The sequence below is a fragment of the Pogona vitticeps genome, chromosome 2, assembly GCF_051106095.1.
Source record: "Pogona vitticeps strain Pit_001003342236 chromosome 2, PviZW2.1, whole genome shotgun sequence".
NCBI classification, from domain to species: Eukaryota; Metazoa; Chordata; class Lepidosauria; order Squamata; family Agamidae; genus Pogona; species Pogona vitticeps.
The window spans coordinates 298,560,389-298,587,097 of NC_135784.1; the positions used below are offsets into that span (position 1 = coordinate 298,560,389).

At 38.9% G+C, this 26,709-nt stretch overlaps 1 protein-coding gene and 1 pseudogene across 38 annotated transcripts in view; one reads left to right on the forward strand and one right to left on the reverse strand.

Moving 5' to 3' along the window:
- TCF4 (transcription factor 4) overlaps nucleotides 1-26,709 on the forward strand; it is a 414,402-nt gene that overhangs the window by 154,394 nt on the left and 233,299 nt on the right. The window lies entirely within an intron of this gene.
- On the reverse strand, nucleotides 13,042-13,192 carry LOC140705104 (U1 spliceosomal RNA; annotated as a pseudogene).

The window sequence follows — 26,709 nt, forward strand, 5'->3', positions numbered from 1 at the left end:
GCACAAGAATATTCCAAAATGGAAGTTACAAATTGATGATAGTTATGTTGTTGAAGGGCAATCTGAAGTACAACTGCGTCTAGTATTGTTGTAACTTTTCCCTGTTGACTTTTTATAATTATAGCTCCTATGGAAAGGTATAGATTGAGGTCAGATGGCTGAGTATATCTGGCATAGAATATTTCTGTGCTGAGTGTTTGGGTTTAGATCATCTAAGTTCTTAATGCACTTTTGAGTGATGGGCTCGCTTAACAAATATTAGATCTGAATTATAGCCTCTCATCCACCTGCCACTATTAAATGAACAGAGTAGTTTAGGATAATATATAAAGCACGGTGAGTGGCCTACCTGTTTTATAACAACTTTGCCGTTTTCGTCATCATGTTCATAGCCCCAAATGTTGCTATGACAGTTGAAATCTCCAACTAGAAAATGAGTATTTTGGTTTTAAATGGCTTCTTAAAGCAGAATGGTATATTAGCTAGTTTATAAATCAATATTAATATGCACACAGCCACTTTGACTATCAAGCTTTCTATGGTGTCCAGTAAAACCCATCTGTCTTTCTGTGTTGTAGGCTGCCTTTTTTCCTGATGAGACTCAAGGCAGCTGACAATATTTAGAGAAATAAAAAACATACGTTAAACATTAAAAGAGCAAACTTTATGCTAATTAAAATATAATTGAATAATTAAAAGCAAGTAAACATGAAAAACCGTCTTAACCTTTAAAACACATTCAGGGACTTAATCATGATTGTTAAAAGCCTCCCTGAAAAGATGGGTCTTTAACTGTCATCAGAAAGATAAAAGGAAGTGGGCCAGACTGATCTCTCAAGGGAGAGCATTCCATAACTTGGGAGCTGCCACAGAGAAGGCCCTCTCTTGTGTCCCCATCAGCCATGCCTGTGTTGGAAATGGGACGAGAGAAGAGCCTCCTCTAATGATCTCATGCACCAAGAAGACTCATATGGGGAGAGACAGTACTTTGAGTAGACTGTAATACCTGGTCTTACAAAAATGGCACTTCCATATTGTTTGTGGGGTCTCTCAGCATGACAAAGAAAAGGTAGAGGTGCTCAATTCTTATTTTAGCTCAGTCTTTTCCCATAGGACAGAGTATGAACCTCCAGACAAATGTGAAATGCAAGTGGAGGGGACTGAATTGCAGCTGCAAACTGATGAACAAATAGCCAAAGAATACTTTACCACCTTGAATGAGTTCAGATCTCCAGCACTGGATGAACTGCATCCATGAGTACTGAAGGAATTGGCTGAAGAAGTTCCAGAACTGCTGTCCATTATTTTCTTGAAATCACGGGAAACACGTGAGGTCCCAGATGATTGGAGTAGGGCTAATGTTGTCCCTATCTTCAAAAAGGGTGAAAAAGAGGAACCTGGGAACTACAGGCCAGTCAGCCTGATGTCAATGCCAGGGAGAATTCTGGAACAAATTATAAAACAGTCACTATGCAAGCACCTAGAAAATAATACAGTAATAACTAGAAGCCAACATGGATTTTCCAAGAACAAATCTTGCCAGACTAATCTGATCTCATTTTTTATCGGGTCATCTCCCTGATAGACAGAGGGAATTCTGTAGAGTTGACATGATATATCTTGACTTTAGCAAAGCTTTTGACAAAGTGCCCCATGATATCCTGATTCGCAAGCTAACTAGGTGTGGGCTGGATAGAACAACAGGCAGGTGGACATACAATTGGCTACAGAATCATACTCAGAAGGTGATGATTAATGGGTCTTTTTCGAACTGGAAGGAGGTAACAAGTGGGGTACCCCAAGGTTCAGTCCTGGGTCCAGTGCTCTTCAAAGTTTTTATTAATGACTTGGATGGGGGAGTGCAGGGAATGCTTGTCAAATTTGCAGATGACACAAATTTGTGTAAAATAACTAAAACACGGGAAGACAGAAACAAAATTCAAAATAATCTTGATAGGCTGGAATACTGGGCTGAAAAAAAAACCAGAATGAAATTCAGTAGGGATAAGTGCAAAGTACTGTACCTTGGAAAAAGAAACCAAGTGCACAGCTACAAGATGGGGGATACCTGGCTTAGCAAAATTATGAGTGAGAAGAATTTTGGAATTGTCATAGTAGATCACAAGCTGAATGTGAGCCAACAGCATGATGTGGCTACAAAAAAGTAAGTTATTTTAGTCTGCATTGACAGAGGTATAGTTTACAAATCCTGCAAGGTGTTAGCTCCCCTCTATTCAGCATTGGTTCCAATATGCTGACATATTGGAACAAATTAAGGAGAGGGCAATAAGGATGATCAGGGAGCTGGAAACCAAGCCCAATGCAGAAGAATGAAAGAACTGGGCATGTTTAGCTTTGGGAAAAGAATACAGAGGGGTGATATGATAACACTTCTCAAATACTGGAAAGGCTGTCATACAGAGGAGAGGCAGGATCTGTTCTCAATCATCCCAGAGTGCAGGACATGCAAAAATGTGCTGAAGTTACAGGAAACCAGATTTCTGTTGAATATTAGGAAAAAAAACCTAACTGTTAGAGCAGTGAGATGGTGGAATCAATTACCTTGAGAGGTGGGGAGTGCTCCAACCATGGAAGCATTTAAGTGAAACTTAGATGCATCGAGCAGGAGGCTGGACTTGATGGCCTTATAGGCCCCTTCCAGCTTCACTATTCTATGATTTTGAAGGCATTCCACAATTAGTAATCTAATTGGATTTTCCTCAAAAGAAACATGCGTAGGATCTACATTTGTGAAAACTTTTGCAGTTGCAGTTTTTGTTCTGTCTTGGGTTTACATGAGGGAGGAGAGCAGGAATTGTGTATCATTAATTATTTACCGTGAGATGTAATCACAGATTACTAGAGCAGTGCCTTAAACTGAGCAGCCTTTTCACACTGAAAAGTAAGCCACAGATGCATGAACACAATTCCATACTGTTGAAAGCTGACTGCCAAAGATAGCTAGTTTTTACTGGCAAAGTGTAAATAAATCCTTGTTGTTGTTGATTTTTTTTTTTTTTAGAAAACTTCAATTAGATTTAAAATGTAATATAATTAATGATTATATTTCTTTGCTGCCGTCGGTATCATATTCTTGCTTCCCCCCCCCCATAATGATCAGATCTTTATATGTAAATGTCAAGTCAGACTATCCAATTTTAGTCCTGAACTAGAATATGTCCATTTAATCAGTTGAATTTATGTAACGCTAATCTAAGTTCCCATTGAATCAGTGGCTCTACCCTGTTTGAGCCTAATTAGATTCAGGTCCAGGGATCCATTTGAGCTTTTATTAAATAGGACTGTATGCTTGCAATACAGACATATATATCTCACTTGATTTTTATATCTCCAATAAGCATTTTTCAGTTAGGGATTTTAGGTAACTTTTGAAAAGGAAGACTCTCCCCATCAAAATACATTCCCCATCAAGAGTTTGTGGATTACTTTGTAGTGTTAGGTATTCAAATCTGATCCTTTCTCATCCGTCTTTTCCTTTTTTTGCTGAGGGTTTTTAAAACCGCTGTACTGCAGCCAAAACTGTGCTCACGACCTGGGGTTCAATCCCAGGTAGCCGGCTCAAGGTTCACTCAGCCTTCTATCCTTCCAAGGTCGGTAAGATGAGTACCCAGCTTGCTGGGGGGGGGGGAGAATGTGTAACCTGCATAATTAATTTGTAAACTGCCCAGAGAGTGCTTGAAGCACTATGGGGCGGTATATAAGCAGCACGCTTTGCTTTTTGCTTTTAAAATGAACTTTGGGATTAAATAATGTCAGATGCTGTGCAAACTGGAGAAGCCAAGTAATGCTGTATGTTTTGTTCATTTTACAACTAGGAAATTCAGAGGGCGTGGTGAAGTTCTAGGTAACAGTAACATCTGTAGGAGTTCTCATGCAATGTGTATAATGGGAAAATTCTTATATACCTACATATACCTTTACATATACAATCATATCTGAATGTACATAATCGTAAAATATATATAAACCAAATTTCTCAATTTTAATTTCCTGATTTACTCCTGTAGGGGTAGATGAACTTTCGCAACACTGATGTGTAAATGTGTGTTGTACTACATCAGAAGCCAATAGGGGCCAAACTAGATAGATCTTTCTTAATTCATAGCCACAACTACATATCCCCCCCTTTTTTTCCTGCTTAATTACCATCAAGCACAAGTAGGGAGTGGTGCTTAATAGAAAAGCATTGTGTCAGAAGGCTTCTCTTCACTATGAGCAGAACAAAAATCAGCTGGCTGACATGGTCCAGGTAAACTGGTTAAGAATGCATTTTACTCATACCACCAAATACTTGTCACCTGAGGGACCTTCCCTGCACACCAGTCTAACTACACTGGAAATGGGATTTTCATCAGATGAATTTTTAAAAAGAGAAGAGAAAAGCTTCCACTGCCTTTGCATTGTATTTGCTTTAAGGATCATGTAACAAGCACACACAAACACTCCTCTAGGTGTGAAAAAGGGAGAGATAGTTGCACTTCAGCATCAAATATAATTAGTAGTTCAGCCGGTCATAGCATTAGTGATTGCAATTTGAACCGCTGTGTTGAGGGCATTGATCCATAAGTTGCCATCTGACTTATGGTGACCTTGCATATTGGGTCACCATGAGTCAGAATTGACTCAATGACACACTATTATTATTATTATTATTATTATTATTATTATTATTATTATTATTATTAGTAGTAGTAGTAGTAGTAGTAGTAGTAGTAGTAGTAGTAGTAGTAGTAGTAGTAGTAGTAGTATATTGAGTACATGTATTGGAGTTGAAATACTCTGCAATAGTTTGTAGAGTACATAAATCAAATCACTGATAACTGAAATCTGTTGACTTCTCTTTTTAAAGAATCAGTCATAATGATATGTATTGCTATTATGTGTAGAGATTGAATGATTATCACCTGTCATGGAAAGAGGATATCAAAATCCACTTTGTCTGTTTCTTGCTTTCTAATAAAAGGCATCTCAGTATCCTGATGATGTGTTCCCTCCAGTTGCCTCCAGATAGTATCAGGTACAAGTCCTGGACCTTGATAAGTTCTTGTATTGGACTGGATGAGGCCTAATACACTGAACTTGAATGTTGGAAAGATGGTAGCTTTGTTGGTGCACAGTTCCTGTAAGTTCCAAGAAGTCAGGAAAACAAGCTTATTGCATGTGTTGCGGGAGGTTGCACTTCTGGAAAATCAGGCTCAGAGTTTGGGACTACTTATAAATTCATCTCTATTGCTTGAGGCCCAGAAAACCTCAATGGCTCAGGGTATCTTTTCTATTTTCATACAGCCACTCCTATATAGAGATAGCTGGCCACAGAATTGCATCCACTGGTAACTTGAAGAGCGCAGTGCAATCTATGTCGGGATTCCCTTGAGAGTAATGCAGGAGCTGCAGCTTGTGCAGGAGGTAGCTGCTACCAGGTGTTGTTTTATATTAGTAGATTTGCCAAATATCATATTTGGCTTTACTGTACTGCAACTGATACAAAAATTTTCAGGCATTAAAATTTTTCCTTCCCATTCCACAACTCCTAGAGGCTTTTGTTGTTGTTTAGTCATTAAGTCATGTCCGACTCTTTTTGACTCCATGGACCAGAGCACGCCAGGCCCTCCTTCTTCCACTGTCTCCCAGAGTTTGGTGAAATTCATGTTGGTAGCTTTGATGACACTGTCTAACCATCTCATCCTCTGTCGTCCCCTTCTCCGCTTGCCTTCACTGTTTCCCAACATCAGGGGCTTTTCCTGGGAGTCTTCTCTTCTCATCAGATGGCCAAAGTATTGGAGCCTCAGCTTCAGGATCTGTCCTTCCAGTGAGCACTCAAGCTTGAATTCCTTCAAAATAACTAGGTTTGTTCTCTTTGCAGTCCTGGGGACTCTCAAAAGTCTCACCCAGCACCACAATTCAAAAGCATCAATTCTTTGGTGGCCAGCCTTCTTTATGGTCCAGCTCTCACTTCGCTACTAGAAAAACCATAACTTGGACTATGCAGACCTTTGTGGGCAAGGTGATGTCCCTGCTTTTTAAGATGCTGTCTAGGTTTGTCATCACTTTCCTCCCAAGAAGCATGCATCTTTTAATTTCGTGGCTGCTGTCACCATCTGCAGTGGTCATGGAGTCCAAGAAAGTAAAATCTGGCACTGCCTCCATATCTTCCCCTTTTATTTGCCAGGAGATGATGGGACCAGTGGCCATGATCTTAGTTTTTTTGATGTTGAGCTTCAGACCATTTTTTGCGCTATCCTCTTTCACCCTCATTAAGAGGTTCTTTAATTCCACCTCACTTTCTGCCATCAGAGTGGTATCATTTGCATATCTGAGGTTGTTGATATTTCTTCCAGCAATCTTAATTCTGGTTTGGGATTCATCCAGTCCAGCCTTTTGCATGATGTATTCTGCATATAAGTTAAATAAGCAGGGAGACAATATACAGCCTTGTCGTACTCCTTTTCCATTTTTTAAACAATCAGTTGCTCCATATCCAGTTCTAACTGTTGCTTCCTGTCCCACATATAGATTTCTCAGGAGATAGATAAGGTGATCAGGCATTCCCATTTTTTTAAGGACTTGCCATAGTTTGTTGTGGTCGACACAGTCAAAGGCTTTTGCATTGTCAGTGAAGCAGAAGTAGATGTTTTTCTGAAACTCTCTAACTTTCTGCATAATCCAGCACATGTTAGCAATTTGGTCTCTAGTTCCTCTGCCCCTTCGAAATCCATCTTGTACTTCTGGGAATTCTCAGTCCACATACTGCTGAAGCCTACTTTTGAGCATAACCTTGCTAACGTGTGAAATGAGTGCAATTGTACAGTAGTTGGAGCATTTTTTTGGCACTGCCCTTCTTTGGGATTGAGATGTAGACTGACCTTTTCCAATTCTCTGGCCGCTGCTGAGTTTTCCATACTTGCTGGCATATTGAGTGTAGCACCTTACAAGCAGCATCTTTAAATATTTTAAATTTTTCAGCTGGAATGCCATCGCCTACACTGGGCTTGTTGTTAGCCATGCTGTCTAAGGTCCACTTGACTTCACTCTCCAGGATGTCTGGCTCAGGGTCAGCAACCATGCTATCTGGGTTGTCCGGGACATCCAGATCTTTCTGGTATAATTCCTCTGTGTATTCTTGCCACCTATTCTTGATGTCTTCTGCTTTTGTGAGGTCCCTACCATTTTTGTCCTGTATCATGTCCATCTTTGCACAAAAGGTTCCTGTAAGATCTCCAATTTTCTTGAACAGATCTCTGGTTTTTCCCTTTCTATTATTTTCTTCTATATCTTTGCACTGTTCATTTAAGAAGGCCCTCTTATATCTCCTTGTTATTCTTTGGAAGTCTGCATTCAATTTTCTGTAACTTTCCGTATCTCCTTTGCATTTTGTTTCCTTTCTCTTCTCTGCTATTTCTAAGGCCTCGTTGGACAGCCACTTTGCTTTCTTGCATTTCCTTTTCTTTGGGATGGTTTTTGTTGCTGCCTCCTATACAATGTTACAAACCTCCATCCATAGTTCTTCAGGCACTCTTTAGGCACCAAATCTAGTTCCATAAATCTGTTCTTCACTTCCGCTGTGTATTCATAAGAGATTTGGTTTCGATTATACCTGACTAGTCCAGTGGTTTTTCCTACTTTCTTCAGTTTAAGCTTGAATTTTGCTATAAGAAGCTGATGATCAGAGCCACAATCAGCTCCAGGTCTTGTTTTTGCTGACTGTATAGAGCTTCTCCATCTTTGGCTGCAGAGAACATAATCAACCTGATTTTGGTATTGCCCATCTGGTGATGCCCATGTGTAGAGTTGCCTCTAGAGGTTAGGGATCCTCAAATCTCATAGGGACAAGAATAAGCCATTTTTAATTCCCCAAAATGGTTGCCACTGATGATGGCATTACAGTTGTTGTGCAGTGTAAAGTTGAGAAACAGTATTCTGTGCAACAATGTGTTTTAAGACAGAAGGGCTTCCTGAAGAGCCCTAAGAGGCTTCATACAAAGGTTACCAGAAGTGTCCCAAATGGCTGTGCATCTGATTTTCCAGTGGAAATAAGAATGGAGAAAAGATACTGTGCAAATGTGCATCAAAATGCCAGCCCCAGCCCCACCATTAGCTACACTGGCTAATGCTTGTAGTGTTACTGAGCCAGGTATCCCCCATCTTGTAAGTATGCATTTGTTTTTTTCTACCACGTGTACAACATTGCACTTAAACCTATTAAGTTTCATTCTGTTGTTTTCAGCCCAGTACTCAGGCCTATCTTTTTATATTTTGTTCCTGTCTTCCAAGGTGTTAGCTATTCCACCCAATTTTGTATCTTCTCCAAATTTGATAAGTATTCCCTCCATTCCCTCACCCAAATCATAAAAATGTTGAAGAGCACTGGGCCCAGTATTTTTGGGGTACCCCACTTCTTACCTTTTCCCAATTTGAGAAGGAGCCATTGATAAGCACTCTTTGAGTACAGTTCTGTAAACTTGTTCTATCCAGGCCACACCTTGTTAGCTAGCTAATTAGAATATCATGGGGCACTTCGTCAGATGTTTTGCTGAAGGCAAGATATATTACATCTACATCATTCCTTATGCCTACCAGGGAGGTTACCTAATCAAAGAATGAGATCAGATTAGTATGGCAGAATTTGTTCTTGAGACATGTTGGCTTCTAGTCATTTGCTCCATTGTTTTCAAGGTGCTTGCAGAGTGACTGCTTTATCATCTGCTGCAGAATTCTCCTTTTGGATTGATGTCAGGCTGGCCGATGTGTAGTTCCCTGGTTTCTCCTTTTTCACCTTTTTGGAGATTGGGATGTTAGCTCTCCTACATGTATATAGTACTTCACTACTGGTAAATGTTTCTTAATGGGCCTTAAGAACCTAGGTTCAATGTTTTGACCTCCCACACCTCCTTGGTCTCTGCCTCTTGTACTTTCTAGATTCATGAGAATTTCTAGATTTCAACTGCTGGCATGTTGCACCTTTCCTGGAAGTCCGCTTTCCTGGTAGATGTCCTTCTGCCTGCAGGGCTTCTAAACTCTGTGTCTTGCGTTCAGATACATCTTGGTTAACATTTCATGCTAACAAAATTGTGCTCTGTCTGGATGTCTCCTTTCTCCCAAAAGTAATGTCTTCTTTCTACCTCAACTAAGATGTGGCCTTACTAGTCTTCTTCCACAAGCCTACCTCGCCTTAAGACACTTCACATATTGGATGTTCATTAGACAGTAGCCGTTTACCTTTCACACACTCAGCCCTTTCGAAAATCTCCTCATGGCTTCCTTTGTTACAGAGGCCACAAGAAGCCACTCCCTGTCTCCCCTCAGAGACTTAGCAACTGAGTGTATTCACATCACCTACAAACTAGACAGAGCCCCCCCCCCCCAGTGATCTTTGGCCACGTCCATAGATCTGAATGGTGTCCTGCTACCTAACCTCTGTAAAGCTAGTGCCTGGTCCCAGATGTAGAACTTTGCACTTATCCCTGTTAAGTTTCACTCTTTTGTTTTCACTTCAGTGCTCAAGCCTATCAAGATCTTTTTTAATGTTGTTTCTGTCTTGCAGAGTACTGTATTAGCTGTTCCACTCAATTTTGTGTTATCTGCACATTTCTTAAGCATTCTTTGTGCTTCTCATTTAAGTCATTAGTAAAAATGTTGAAGAGTGCCAAACCTAGGATTGAATATTGTGGTACCCCACAAGTTCCCTCTTCATAGTTTTCAAAGGAGCAATTGATAATCATTCTCTGAGTGAGTACATTTCTGTAACCAACTGTGTATCCACCTGATAGTTTTTCTATTCAACCCTGAACTAGTTAGATTGCTAATCAGGATATCATGGCACACTTCATCAAAACTTCGCTGAAGTCAATATAGATTACGTATAATCTGCTCCAGAATTTTCCCTGGAATTGACATCAGACTTACTGGTCTGTAGTTCCTAGGTTCCTTCTTTTTCCCTTTGGACGATATGGACAATGTTAGCCCTCCTCCAATCATTTAACACTTCCATGATTTCAAGAGAATAATAGACTGTGGTTCTGAGAGTTCTTCAGCCTTCAGTACTCTTGGATGCAATATAAATTGGACACGATCCAGTTAAGGTAAATGCTTTCTAAATAATTGGGTGTAATGGTGGAGTTGAGTTTTTCATGGGAAAGAAATCCAAATCACTTCTTGGTTGCTCTGTTTTATGGCAAGTTAAATATAGTATTACTTAACTGTGAAAAAAAGGTGAGATAATGTTCACCTATATTTCAAGCCAAAGACTCAGAAAGATTAGGTGCCAGAGTGCAGCGTAATAAGATGCATATTCAGTGTTTTATAACTTTTGCTAATGTTCGTTTACCGGGCATTAGATTGATCTAGATTTCCAACCCACCTCTTTTTTAGTTTTCATCTGCAATGTATATCCACAACATCCTCAATATTTTTATAGTATTACTTTTTAAACCTAATTCTTTTGCACTCATGGTATTTAGTGCTGTTGGCATTAACCGAGATGAGCCTGTGTTTGTATATGTCCCTTCAAATGGTAAAGCTGATTATTTGTGGAGTGTCCACACTTTCAAACGCTGCTTCTCAAAGATAGGAGTTGCTTTTTTTTAGACTACAGTTCCCCGAATACCACAGCAAATATTGGTACTAGAGGTGGGCTATTCGTATTCATACCCCTGGGGTACACGAAGGTCCATTCCTTCCCCTCAGAACCATCTGGTCCACCTAATGTACAGCACTGAACTCCATCATCATCATTATCATCATCATCATCATGCCAGTCGTGAAAGGAGCCTGATCAGCTCTCCCCATCTCCTCACAGAGCCAACCACTCATTGGTTGAGCAGGGAGATTCCTCATCCCGCCTCGGTGTCAGAGTGGTTGGCTCTGCGGGGAGGCAAGGAAGAGCTGTTTGCTCTCCTTCTGTGATTGATGCAATGACAACAGAGCTACGTGCCATGTGCCAAATGGTAAATGGACAATCCGGTTCTGGGCAGGGGAAAAATGGACCTCCATGGCACCTGTGGTGCCACTACTGATATTCGTATCCCCAGGGATACGAATAGCCCATCTCTAATTGGTACCCACTGACTGTGGGGTTCTGAGAGCTGTAGTCCAAAAAACCCTAAACATTTCCCACCTCTGTTTCCTCTGCTTGCCTCACTGCCCCAACAGCATATCTTTGCATGCAGGGTTGCAGATGTGTAATGGTTTGCGTGTAGACTGATTCCTCACTGATCCATTGGCTAAATAAGCATAGGAGTGGTTATATCTGGAATGATTTTTTTCTTAGCCCAAAATTAAAATAAAAAACAAACATTTTTCAAACACTTCTGAATTTTTTTCTTGATGTCTCTTTAGACTATTCACGCCCCACAGTACTGTACTATTGATATTCATAATTAGAGGGTAAATTTACTTCTTAAAAGAGTTGTGGAATATTGTACTTCTGTACTCATCACTTTAAAAGCCAGGAAATGACCTGCTATTCCTGCACAATATTGTGCCCAATTTGTCAGCAAGAAAAAAGGATGCCAAACTTTACATAGCAGAGGGCAGCCTGAGTGCTGACAACAGCAATGGCAGCAGTCAAGATGTTCTACAGAATACCCTCTTGTACTCACTATCACTCACACCTGTCAAAAAATAGCCCTGACAATTGAGTTTTGTTAGATAGTTTTTAACATCTTCTATTAGTGTGGTCATACTGATACTGTTTTGTTTTGTTTTTGTTTTGTTAGCACCAGCTTTGCCTTTGTCAGGTATTTTGAAAGTTTTGTTTGCAGAAGATAACAACTTTACTTTTTTAAAATATTAATTTATTGTTTCTTTGTTTTTTTGCCATCCTTGAGATTTTTAATATCTGTTCCTTAGATATTGAATTGCTGATCCACCAGACGGGGGAACACTGATCCAGAAAAGTCTGTTGCTCTTAGAAGGGGGAGTTCACCCACCCACCCCAATACAGTTTGCAGTTCTCAGCTTCACTTCTCATGCTGCTTTCGAGTGCCCTGCAACTTTCCTAGAAGATATTTTTGAAGGGTGCAGGGAATTCCCAGAGGAATCAATGAAAATCATTTTCTTCCTTTCACCAGTGAGCAGAGTTCTGCTTGTGGATATTAGGATCAATACCATCATGATTGTGTCACTACTTGTGTTTCTGTCACTGAGAAGTGACCATTTATACCCAAGAGGGTGGTATCCATAGGAGTGGGTGAACCACAATATTTGCAGAAGTATAAAAAGATTTGGGGAGGAATCCTATGGGAAAGAACTTCCCTCTCAAAGGAGATTAAGTAAGGACTAAGCATGGTTAATTGCTTTAAAATCATTTTTTGTCTGTTGGTGGAAGAAGGAACCAGTGACGGCATGGTTAACTGATCAGAACATTAGACAGGAGCACTCTGAATTGTAGCTTCTTGTTGCTAGTCCCATATATCCCACTTTGTCCAAGGAGATGAAGGCAATGCAGCATATCATCTCTTTCCCTTTCCTAAAAAATAAAAAAGTATGCAATTTTACATAATGGTGATGGGCCCAAGCAAGCTTCATACCAGAACAGAGATGAGACCTAATTCTGTCTACTCCTACTCCAACATGAACCTAAACCACTTAGCTCTTTTCCTTGCCGTTTCCATTAGCTTGAGTCCATATATGTGATTTTAAAGAAAATTGTGAGGAAATAAATTATTTTTAAAGTGAGTTGTACTTATGTTAATATACATGCAATTAAAATTGAAATGTACCGTATTTTTTGCTCCATAAGACGCACTTCCCCCCCAAAAAAGTGGGGGGGGAAAGTATGTGCATCTTATGGAGCAAATATAGTAAAAAAAAAGGGTTCAGCCACCACCACTCAGAAGCCTCCCACTGCCATGCTGGGAGACCTCTGAACTGGCACTAAAGACTGCTTGTTCTTTGGACCTCACCGTTCTGCATTTCTGGCTTTCCAGGATCTGCTTCTTGCAGCCCACCTGGAAAACCAGCAAGGCTAACAGGCCTATGGCAGCAGGCAATGAAAGCAGCTAAGGACCAAAGGGGAAAGACCAGGGGAAACCACACAGTCCCCCACTTAGGCAGTTGATTTCCCCACATTTGGGGAAATCACAGGGATCAGCACATCCAGAGTGCAATAGATGAGCTTTACCCTGGGAAAACCACTTTTACAATAATGGTATCTCCCCTGCCAGGTATGAGTTGGAATGGCCCCTGAAAATTCTTCCCCTTTCTGTGCCCTATCCCCCAAAGGCAAGGTGACCCTCCAGCTGCACCTCCTGATCAGAATAGGGCTGCACAGCCCTAGTCCCAAAAGAGACCAAGAGAGCTCCTCAGTGTTTTGGGGTGCCCCACAGGACCCCTATCAGGGGCTGGAATGTTCCTCCCACAATCCTCCAGTGCACAGATATTAGCATACCTAATATGCGGGGAAGGCAGGGAAAGCGGGGAAATTCAAACTTTCAGTTAGTGAAGAGGCTGCTTGTCTGCTTCCTTGCTAGACCAAGCAGTTAGATTGCTGGGAGAGAGACCTGGGACTGCCTGGTATTGTCATTTTGAAATGTAAAATGTAGTTTAAAAGCTGCTTGTTTTGGGTTAAACTGTGCTTGGGTGAAAAGGTGCTCCGTTTGAGCTGAAACTTGCTTGTGTAGAAACGAGCATAGGGGTACTTGCTTTAAAAGCTGCCTGCAAAGCCTTTCAGACCAGCACCGATCAGCTGTTAGGTGGGGAGAGGGGAGGGGGAAGGAGCAGGAGCAGGAGCGGAGAAGAGCACAAAATGGCTGCCATCTGCCGGGTGCCTGCTGGCTTTTAGCTGTTTGGAGCTCTTTTTTGGCTGTTCTGGGGTCTACCAAGGCACTGTGAAGAGCAAGGCTCAGTCTACAGTACCTGGTAAGTGACTTTCTTTTAAGTTTTTAAAAGTTTCTGACCTTCCCGCCCCCCATAAAAATGCATTAATTAATTTTCAATGCATTTCTATGGGAAATTTGGATTCAACTTGCAAACTTTTCAACTAGTTCTGGGCATCTAATAGAGAATGTATTCCCAAAGGGTGTTGCAGCAAGGAAACTAACTGTGCCTCGTGACTTCTAACTGGATTACAGTACCTGCTTCCTGATTTCAGCTACTATAGTTTGTATTCAGTTTTTTTGGCTCATCAAGAACATTCTTCCTGGCTTTGTGTGGCCTAACCTGTTGTGCCTTGCATGCTATAAACGTTCAATTATGTCAGAAAATGGAGATTTGGTCTTATGCTGAGCATGTGCTACTGCTCGTGAATGGGATCAGGTTAAGCTTTGTGTTGCTGTTCTTTTGCATAACCTAAAGTAAATAAGGAAAACCAGCTGTTAAATAGTTTAATTCTACTATTTATCCTCCACACAACTAAAAGGGACCTCTCAATGCAGTGCCAAATCAGACAAACCATTTCTAACATAATATAGGCTTGCACTGTAGATGGGCAGAGTTGCACAACAATCTCATCTGTCATTGAGACATTTCTATAAGCATGGGGAGGAGGTGAATGAAAGGAAATGTAAAATATAGGTAGAGTGGTATAGGTCTTATCACTGGCTGATAATGGTCTATATTAATGCCACTGTTGACTGCTGTTCACTTTACATGGTTCTAATGTTATTCTGTTATAGTTTATTAAATATTTTATTACACTATTTGGTTCAGAACATATTTTCTCTGTGTTCCTCCTCTAAAAATTAAGTGTGTCTTAATGTCCGGTGCGTCTTATGGAGGAAAAAATACGGTAAGCATTGCAAGAGCATAAATGTGGATAGTTACTGAGATTAGACGGAAATGCTGGTATATCTGAATGTGTGTGTTTCAATATATCGTACTACTGTCTGTTTCAAATATTTGCCTTTTAAAAAGGAGCTTATGGTTGGGTGTGCTGTTCGAAGAACACATTTACACATCCAGTAGATTTACTGCAGCCAGTGCTTTTATGGTTTTTGACCACAGAAATGTTAAGAAAATAAAGAGTCCCCCCCCCCACACACTTTTTTTTAGCTATTTGTGGAACAAGTTATAAGGTAGGGGAAAGAAGTAAGAATTATTTATATGTGAAAATGATGGAAGTCCTTCTCTATATTATCCATTCTTCCTTCTCTGTCTCTTAGCCAGAGTTAAAGTAGATAGAGAGACAGGGCGATTATGAAGACGTCATTTGGAGCTTAGGCAGGCGAAAGGGGAGAAGCGCTCCAGATGAGGTCCTGGGGGAGCTGAGGAGGGTCATTCATGTACGACCATGTGTATGTGTCTGACAGACTGTGAAATGGTGCGTTGTTGCGCGGCTGCGCTGCACCTGGGCCCTTCATCTGTGATTGATTGGTTTGGTCATGTGTAATGGTCCCATCTGCTCTGTGTTGTTTTTCCTTTTTTACTTATAAACACCGTTCCCAGCGGCTGAGAGAGGATGAGCTATGTTTTGTCATCTTCACTTACACTTTAGCTCAAAAAAGTGGTCAAGTAGGTAAAGGCTGAAAGTGTATCCAAGGAGTATACTTGAGCAACACCCCCCCTGAACACACACATGCACGCACACACACACAAAGAGAGAGAGAGAGAGAGCTCCTTTTCTACCCCTCTCTTCCATTACGCAGAATGTAATGCTTGTTGATGTTTGAAATGGCTCTGAAACCAGTAAATGCCCCTCCCCTCCCCCTCTAAAATTGAGAGTTAAAAGATTTGCACAAATGTGTGGATAGTGACTCTTACTACAGCAAGGAGTTTTTTTTTTTGTAACTGAGCCAATACTTAATTAAAACCGCTGACATCATGGTGTTATAATTAAGCATGGCATTAATTAAGCTGGAATAATGATTTTTTTTATTAAACCCTCTTCCAATTGTATAGGACTGAGATCAGCAAAAACAAAATAATTTGGTCATAAAATTAAGGAAAATCTTTTTCTTTGACATACTATAACTTTCCCAAAAATATAAAGATGGCAGAACCATCATCATTTGTGAAAAACTTTAGCCTCCCCCCCACACCCCATAATAAGAAGAGAGAAATGGAAGACGTTGAAGTGAAATTTGTTGTTGTTGTTGTGTGAGAGTTTTTGGCGGTTTTTTTACCCAAAAATGCTGATCGGCTCCTGGCATTCTGATAGCTAATTATGCATCGGAGAGCTTCGACAGCTGCATTCATCATCATAAAATGTAATAATTAATGACATTCCAACAAAGAAAAATATGCAAATGAGAACTCATTAGCATTTTCATATTCAGCTTTGATAATGCTTTTGCTGACAAGGTTGTAATTAATGAAAATTCATGTCGCAGTCAGGAGATTGGATCGGTTTCATTCCGCTCACAATTCCCAAATGCTTGCATTATGGAAAATCGGTGGCTCTGCCAACTTTTCGGGGAAGAAAACACACACACACACACAAACACACACACTAAAAGCATCAGATGCAAATTAATGGTAGGGAGCTTTTAACTCTTTCTACTCCTCTCCCCCACCCTACTTAAAAAAGACGCCTGATTAGTTAAAAGCATAGAATAAAAACAAGATACTGAGTCACAGTTGTTTTAAGCCATTTCCTCCCAAATTGCTATAAGTACAGACACTGCTATTAAATCTTCACTTTTTTAGTGTCTGCTTTGTTTCAGTATTTGTTCATTTTATACTACATACTCAGACTTCAGAATAGCTATAGAATACTGAGGATAGAGAATCCTGAAAAACTTGGTTGATGATCACTTCCTCTAACTTAGTTTACTGTGCTATTAATTTATTTCTCTGAGGGCTATGGTTTCTTCCTATTTCAAGCCAGATTAAAGAAAAAACAAAAAGAACAACAAAAAAGTGTAAATTTCGGGGATAGTGTAGGTTTTTAAATGCATTGTAATCTCTTCAATGATTGCTTTTGCACCAGTCTGATGTTATAAAATGGTAGATTGTTATGCATATGAATTGATCAGATTGACGGTCTGTATGTATGTATCTATGCAAGTGTCCATAAGTATATATTCCTTAGATATTCTGATCTTTCTTCCTCCCAAATTTGCTGAAATCATACAGTTACACCTGGTTTGGTAACAGCCTCTGGTTCTCTGTGTTGTTTTGAGACATAGAAATGTTATAAAACTCTGATTCTACATCAAACGTCTTGCTACCTTGCCAAAGAAATGTTAACAGATATTTTCTGCAGATTTACTCTGGAAGAAATCTCCATGTTTTGCCATCCAAACATGAAATTTAGAAATATCTGTGCAATCGTTTAGGACCCGTCACTGCTGCCCGTTAGGCCATATCAACTGAAAGTATAAAGAAAGTAAATCCAAACAACAAAACCAAGGAAAGCAATCTTTAGGCCTTCAATGTTTTGAAGATAAAGTGACAGCAATATTTTTTAAGAAATACCACAAAAGATTATTTCAAATAAGAAACAGAACCAGCTGTGTGAAGACCTGTCTGGGTGGTATGGGTAAACAGATTAAAAGCATTTCTGTTTTCTGGCAAATTATTGCACATGCAGTTAAAAGGATAACACTGCAATACTATTTGTGTTTATTCAGAAGTTGTTTTGTGTTGACCTTCCTTCAGAGTAATGATTGTAGCATAAATATATTTTGCTATTCAGTTGAATGGTCATTGAGAACCAAAATCTGCTGCTTTCCCAGAAATTCAAAATTGGAAATGTTTTTTTTCTTTGAAAGAGACTAGAATTTGGAAGTAAAGTGGTTTATTTCTTCCTAAGCCAGGACTGCAATAATTATTCTTTTTTCTGGTTCAGATGAATCTCCAATCTTTAGCAATCATTGACTGATTTCTTTCTTGAAGTAATATTTATTATTTGGACAATGATAAGTATATGATTATTTGTGTCCTTTTTATTTTTTTCTTTCCTTAAATGTAATGTAAAAAAATCATTTCAGGTTATATTTCCTTTTATTACATTAGTTGTTCATTTTAATGAAGTCATGGTTATTGGTTTCTCTTGAAGAAACAAGATTTCCTCATTTTAATAGTTAATATTTGTTTATTCCATTGACTACTATGATTGTTATTAGTATTATATAATAATATTTTAAATAATTTTTTTTTTAAAAAATTCATCTCACTAGCTCATACATTATTTGCAAAAGCTGTATCTTGGACTGTCAAAACTAGTAGCTTGAAGATTTTTTCTAATTTTTGTTTCCAAATAGAATTATTAAACTCATACCTACTACCTTCTTTCTGTTAATTGTAATTGCAGTTTCTATATAAATGTTTTGTTCTGGGATTATAATTGCTCCACCATATAAAAATTTACAGTTTTGTAGCTTCAAAATTTTACTTAGCTAACATAACAATTACGGTTGATGAAATGTGTACAGAGATAACCTTCAGAACACGGTCAAAGAGCCCGAAAAACCCACAACAACCATGTACAGAGATACTTTATTCTGTGTAATGCTATCAAGATGGTGGTGTTTTTTCCAAATGCTATGTAAACTGTATTTTTTTCTACCATTCATATTTCTGTCTTAGCATGTGCTGAAATCAGCATGAGTTTCTCTTTCAGTTTACTGCCCAATAATGAACTTTATAGGAAGATCTCCCGCAAATACTCATAATATGTTTACTGAACTTCATGTGTACTTGTTTGCAAAGGAGCGCGGGGCAGATCTGCTGGGTTTTCTATTCCTTGTGAACGGGGCAGCCACAAAATAATAACTATTTCAGAAGGGTGATTGAGGAGACTTAGTTCTCTTTCCTTTGCATATCCTACTGAAAAATATTTGTCCTCATCTTGGGAGACAGACACTGTCCTTTTAATACAGCTTTTTATATACTATGCTCATGTAAGGAATATTCTCTCCTTCACCCATCTACCCACATGCTCTCTCCTATGTGCCACAGTCTTCATGGTGTCTCTTTTGGCCTTACTTATGGGCTTGCAGTGTTTACTGCTCTTCTAATTATACTCTACCAGTCTAAATATCCTGTTAATATGCATTCAACATCCTCAAGGTTCTGGTGTATTTCAAGCCTAAAATATGTTCTAAGCCATTTTATCCCAGAGTGGAAGATCAAGATAGGCCATGGACCTGTGTTTCCTGTTGGGGGTGATATGGTGGCAGCTGATCCATGGCATGTTCTGTTTGCCAATCAGAACATGCCTTGGAATCACTCCATTCACTCCATTCTGGCTTATTTGCCAAGACTAAGCTGATTTCTGATGGCCAAGTGCCTTTGTGCTCCTGGGGCCAATAGAAGGTAAAATGACCACAGATCAATGTGTGCTTTGAGAAGACATTGAACCTACACCTGGATGGATATAAAAAATAATAAATATGGAGCTGAGAATTCTTAACACAAAATGCAGCAGTGACATATCACCCAAATTGGTTGAATGTGATTCTCTAATGCATTATTTTCAGATGTTTGATTGCAGTCTCTCAGTCTACTTTGTTTTAGAAATCCCTAATTTTTGTTGAATTTGCTTTCTTTTAATTAAAGGTGCATAGATTTTAGAGGAATGCATACCAGTGAATACTCACCAAACCCTATGTAGTAAAAGGACATTTTCATGGTGTACTCATTTAACTTTATGTTCCATTCTCATAGCATAGTGGTCAAGACCTCCAAATAAGGTGTAAGGTCAGTACCTGTGAAATTCATACTGCATTATTTATGGTCCATTTGGAACTAAAAGAGCTGAACCGACATGTCACAGTCACTCTTAGTCTGTACTTTTGTGGTACAATGTAAATTCTGACATTCAGCTTAGAAGAAGCCAGAAGTATCTTCTCAATGAGTTTGTTTCCTATCAACAATAAGAAGCTCCAGTACAGTGATATACTGTACCGATCATCGCTAAGTGAAATTCCCCCATTTAGACCATTGTTTTGCGATCACAAAAAGATCGTAGTAAAGCGGATTCATCATAATGCGGGCCAATCGTTAAGCGGGGCACAACTGTAGTTAGCTACCTGAGTAGAGTGCATCTTGTTTCACATAGGTTGTTTTCTGCAATGTTATAGATTAGCATTGTGCTTGAGATACAATAAATCATATCTTTAGATATGACATGGTTGAAGCATAGGACTAGATTGTAACTATCTGAGTGAGTAGAAGGAATGATGAATGCTTCTCTATAATAAGGTTGGGTTCCAATCTGTGAAACAGTCAATGCTAAGATGGCTACTCTAAAGGCTCTCTGCCGTGGCTTCACCAAATGAGTCTTCCACAGACTATGAGGCAGAGCCACAGAATTATAATAAGCTAGAGTCTACAGTGTAAACTGCAGATGCAAGTCACTGTTTTCTCTGCAGAGAATAGAACTCTTTATCTTGTTCCCTTCCCAATGGGTTTTAGCCAGAGATTCTGTGATCCTTGCACAGCTATTCAATCCATCAAGCCTCACTTTCTAATGTGGACTTTTACCTAACTGCAGTTCTCTGTGGCTTGAAATGGACTTCCATGGTTTCCCAGATCCAAAGTTTTTACCATTTAACTTGATGTGGAGTTTTGAAAACTTGAAAGCTTGACAATCTGGGCATTTACCATCAATCATAATAAAATAGTTGCTAGCTGTGGATTTTTTTTATTATTATTTGCTTTGTTCCTGTGCATAAATGTGGTCTCATCCTTGTTTGGCTCATTGACAGAAAGAATGTCTGAACACATTCATCTATTTATTTGTGACTTGCTTTGACTTGTGTCCAATGATAGTAACCCCCTTGTCCACATTATGGGTGTCAGTTGGTCTCTCCTTAGACATGATTGTGTGCAACACAAACATCTGTAAGAAGAAGAACTATGCTCATCTCTCTGTACACATGAGGCTTTTCACACAACTCTGACCTATGAACATACTGTTTCACATGAAAGTTTTTGTATGGCCAGCTGCATGTACAAATGCATCCTCCCTGAAGACATTCACACTGTTTATGCAAATATCATGGAGAGAGTGACATAAGCAATGTTGGGATATGGTTCTCAATGGTGCCTTTTTCCTGCTCTTGTGTGAAATAAGTTTCTTTTAGGATGTAGAATCCCCCTCACCCACCCGCCCCAAAATAACTACAATTGCTGTTTTCATGAGGGAATGAATGGTCTAACAACCAGTGTTGGAGCGATTTGGTCCAGCTGTATTTCATGCATCATAGCTTAACAGGTCAAATTGTTGCCATACAGTACCTTAAGTGGTACTATAATGTGCTTACGACATCTCCTTGATAGGTGTAAATCCAGATACATAATCAGCACCTTACTAATGAGTGGCAGTTTGCCACCCTAACTTAAATGATTTTCCTTACTGATGTATTTATTGGCAATATTGTTTTGGCCACCATTCATATACTTGCTGTTGCTTTGTTTGTGGGCTTTAAATATCTTGTGTTGTTGGTGCATGTTGAAATAGCTTGTGTGCCATTGGGAGTGTTTTATGCTCAAGCAGAAAATGGGATTAAAAGTGATCTGAATGAAAACCCAGAAAGTGGGGTGGCAATGATTTGAGGAACCACATTTGTTCCATAGTAAGATATCACCTTGTTGCCACCTTGTGGTCAGTTTTGAAAATAAACATGATGCAGACCATTTGTATTTGGACTGACGCCAATATTGGACTGTCCTGCTGTTTACTGGCACAGTTGTGATGTCATTGACTACTGTAGGAGTGTTCCATTAGATCATTTTTCTCACACTGGCATATATCAAATGGAAATTTTGGCTGTAATATGTACTTGTGTTATTATTACCTAAAGTACATAAACAGAAGAATTAAGATGTAAATTTAAAGCATAGTCATTTCTGGCCCGGAGGAGGCAAATATCAGGCTGCCCACTTTGGCCCTTGGGCCAGATGTAAAGTTAAAGCGTTGTTGTTGTTGTTGTTGTTGTTGTTGTTGTTGTTGTTGTTGTTGTTTAGTCGTTTAGTCATGTCTGACTCTTCGTGACCCCATGGATCAGGGCACGCCAAGTTAAAGGATAGTGGCATAATGTTAAAAAGCAACATTAAATTAATAATTTATTCTCTTGGTTTTCCAATGTAGATAAAAATATATGCTTGATCTTCGTCTTCCTTGACTTAGATAACAGGGATATTCACAGGAGGCCATGAAATGATGCTGCTATTCTCTTGTGCCTCACACCACCCACTTAAAAGTAAATGGTATATATATATATATAAAACAAATAAACAACAAACTTCTGGACATGCTACGATGCTTAAGTTTTTATTTTAAGAGCTCCCTGTATTGGGTGTAATAAGAATCTGTTCTAAAAGAAACAAAGATTGAAGTGATGAATTCGTTACATGAAGAAAGAGTTGAGTGAGGACCCTGTGGTCCTTATACATTTATATGGTTCTGAAGGCTAGAAGGCATGTTCTAAATGGACCATTTTTCAGTGAGCATGACTATCATAGCCACATCGCAAATTATCTACTATTTAAACCTGGCTGTTTTGTTGCTATTAGCATCCATGCCAGTCACTTTATGATTTTCACCAGCTGAATTAGAGAATTCAGAGGACTCTTGCTTCCATCCCAAACAATTGGATCAAGAGAATTGCCAGTGTATTGGACATATCCAAGTATAACAGCCACTAATCATAGAATCACAGAATAATAGGGTTGGAAGGGGGCAATAAGGCCATCGGGTCCAATCCCCTGCTCAATGCAGGAATCTAAATCAAAGTGTATCTGTCGGATGGTTGTCTAATTTTTTTCTTGAATGCCTCCAGCATTGGAACTCCCACCACTTTCTAAGGAAATTGGTTCCATTGTCATACTAGTCAGTTAACAAGTTTTTAAATGCTATTCAACCAAAATCTGGCTTTCTGTAACTTGAGCTCCGTTATGTGACCTGTCAGGTGTTCTCCAACAGAAGAATGGCATATAAAACAAACAAAAAATTAAATGAATAATTGAAATCACATGAGTCCTGAATATTTTACTGTTTGGACACAATTTGCTCTTCAGAATTTAATGTCTTTAATGAGGCTTTGGAGTTGTGAATGGTGGATGAGTTAGATTTTTTTATATATGTAACAACATATATATATATATATTCATCGTATTTTTTAAAAATAAACAGCTCATCCTCTAAACTCCCATCTTTTATTTCAACAGAACACATAAAACCCCAGCATCACTTTGTATCGTCACTTCAGTTTTAAAATTGTTATTGTAATGTTGCAAAATGCATGACTATGTTTTTAGTTTTTAAAGAATATAAATATTTCTGACTGTTTTTTATTTTTTTTTTTAAAAAGAGCAAACCATGCACAGATGTTTCATTTGCTTCAGCAGCACTTAAGCAAGCATAACCCCTCTGAGGTTAATGGAAACGTTTCCCACACATAGACAGCAGGATCAAACCCCATTTGATTAAATTCACAGCTCTTGCACATACCCACATAAATAGACATTGTGTAGATGAAGCTGAAGGATAGCTGGGGAAGTTGGAATACCTTACTCTATACTCTTATCCATCCATATGAAAAAATAATCATCAAGTACCTGTTGAGATCAGGACAAACCAACAGTATTCATCCTAGCACACAGATGATACTGTATTTTTATTTTTAATACATTGTGGCTTCCATTAAATAAATTAAATAAAAGTAACTTTTGCAGTTTCACAGAGTTCAAAAATGGCTACATTAAACCCCTAAAACTAATGTTGGCCACAGAGAGGTGCTTCTGTGATAGCCCCCAACCCCTGCTCCCCTTGGTTTTTTTTTTTTTTTTGGTGAGCCATAGTGTGAATGTGTTTTGCAAACAAAAATTACCAGTCAATGTTAACATAAATTTCATAGCATATTTTAATTCATTGAACAAGGTACAGATAAAGAGTGTTTGAAACTATTCTCAATGTGTTGCAATTACAGTGGTAGGACATGAGGTCATAAATAATCTGTTAAACATCTACACTTCTCCCTTCAACAATGCTGAGGTAAGGGCACAAGACCTCTGTGTAATTCAAAATCCATGTGTATAACTCTTATGCCCCAAACAAAAACAACAACACATAACTACAAAGTATAAATGATTCTTTCTATCTCACACACACTCACAAACACCCACAGACACACACACCAGTCCTCTCTATTAGGACTGTCTTCCATAGTGCTGACAATTTTTTCCATACATTACTGTGTGCAATAAGCCTTAAAGGTCCCTTATGACCCCTGATCTAAAGGCTGATTTAGAGATGTTGTGTTTGGAGACACGCTTCATATTCACCACTTTGAATTTGAAGTGCTAAATTTATGGTCTTCTTGGTATCCAAGGGCACAGTACTTATTTATTGGAATATTTATTTATTGGAATATTTATTTATGCATTTATTTAAAAATCCATATACAACCAAACGGTGCTGTTTGGACCCTTGCATTTCAAGGGAGAAGTATGTAGACTTGAGGCATTAGTTATTATAATCATGTACTGTATAACAGTGTTCTCTACAATGACAAGTCTGCGTGTCTTTTCCTGAACTTTGTTGGTGTGGAGAGTAGGTGTTGTTGGAAAGGTGAGAGAGGGAGCATGTTAATAGCTCTGTGGGGTGTTATCCTTCATGTTCCCCTCTTGCCTTAAAATATTATGAGCCATCAGACTAATCACCATCTTATATCAAATTCCCCCATCCTTTCCCTATATGAAATATATACGGCACTAAGTTCTCAACCTTCTCCCACCTAGTAGACGTCTTGTGACACCAGCAGCTATTATACAATAGCACTGTAAATTAATTTCTATCCCAGCAGTCTTAGAAAATATTGCTGGTTGCTTAGGATGGGGCAATGCTTTCTATGGTCAGTATACCTGGATGCAAAGGGACAACAATTAGCGGAGGTTTACACAGGCAAACAGCAACTAGCAGAGCGATTGTCTCGAAACACAACTGAAATACACTGCAGGAGCTTGGATGAATGAAGGTCACACAGTTCAAAGAAAGCCGATTGTAAAATAGACATTTGGGCTGTTCTGTTTTGTTTTGTTTTGTTTTTTGGTTGCTAATGTGTGAAATATTACCAAACTCTGCTGTAAACTTTCAGCACCAGAATTGCTGCTGTTTCTGGAATTCAGTAGATTTGTCACACAGTTCCCATATCTCATTGAGCCCTTCTCTGCTCTGGTAGGTCACTACTGGATTTCAACCCTCTCTACCAGTTTCTAGCCTCTGAAATGCCTCCTTAGCTCTCACTTTCCATAGAAATGGCATGAAGTAAAATACAGAGGCTTTTTTCTTCTTGCAATTGTTACTGCAGTTTGGCCATTTTACATCACAGTTTATCTGTGGCTCCTGATACAAACTGGTCTCCCCGCCCCCAAATTCTCTACCATATATACTTTGATAATAGTATTAATTATGGGACTTTTGGGGGGTCCATAGGGGTTGATGGACCTCGGCTGTGGAACACACTTCCCACTGAAATTCGGCTGGCACCCTCACTGGGTGTGTTCAAAAACCAACTAAAAACATGGTTATTCAGACAGGCCTTCCCCCCAGTCATTTAAGTTATCCCCCCCTTTTTTTCTGGTTCTTAATGTTGCCATCTTGGATAGTATTAATTATAATAATTGCATTATGCTAGTTATTTTCTACATTGTTTTAATGTGTTTTAATTTTTGTAAGCCACCCCGAGTAGACGTTGTCTAGAGGGGCGGGGTAAAAATTGAATAAATAAAATAAATAAATAAATAAATTGATTGAGGGATTCTCTTGTAGAGATGGGAAATATTAAAGGAGCAATCCTAAATAACTGAATACTTGGTGAATCAATGTAGAACATGGCTAGCACCTCAGTTGTTTCTAATTTTACAGATGTGTTGTATTTACTGTGATATTAAAGACATAGTAGTGGAAGTATGTGTTATCTACTCTAGTTAGTGTAGTTAGGGTTCCTTTGTCTTCTCCTCAGGTAAATTATGGAACTCTGCAGTGTGCAAAAAAAGAGAATGTGTGGATCAAATTCAGCAATTGACAGTGTGATAGATTTTCTTTCTCAACACTATATTCTTGCTAAATGTAAGTGTGATTTTCATAGTCAGGTCGCTAGTAAAATACATACTTAGCCTAAAGTGTTAATTGTGTTCCATGATAGTTGGGAAACATTGCTTTTCAAATTTATACCATGTCAGCATTTCAGATAACAATGTTAACATTGTAAGAGTTCAGTGCTGACAATTAGAAGCTCCATGAGTAAGGTGTTATTTTACTATATATACCATAATTAGTATTAAAATGTTGATCTTTACACAGTAGTTGGGTTTATAAGCACAAAGACCTGCCTCATAATATGAACACACATTTTGTGTAAAGCTGTAAAGATTCTCAGTTATCCAGGTGAGGTTATCTGGAAGTTGAGTCATGGCAACTGGACTTTTTCTGGTAGGCTGAAAAGTTTTGGCATGACTCAGCTTCTAGATTTTGTGTAAAGGTGTCTTTTTCGTTTTACGTCTTCCACTCTCCCATTACATTCTATGTGCACATTTTCTTTTTGGTGATTCAAAATAGGGACTGATATGGCTTGGGCTGATTTAGAGGCTGCCTCATTTGACCCAGGTCCATTTGACTATATGTGGAAATAAATGACCACAATATTTTGTAATTTTCAGAACTGAATGGTTTCAGGCATGGTAGAACTCCACTCCATGAAGAGCTTATACTTACCCAATTGTAGAGAAATGGGTATAGAGATTTGGTTTTGTTTACTATGCACCTACATACTGAATTTTTAAAAAATGAATTGCCAGTAGTTT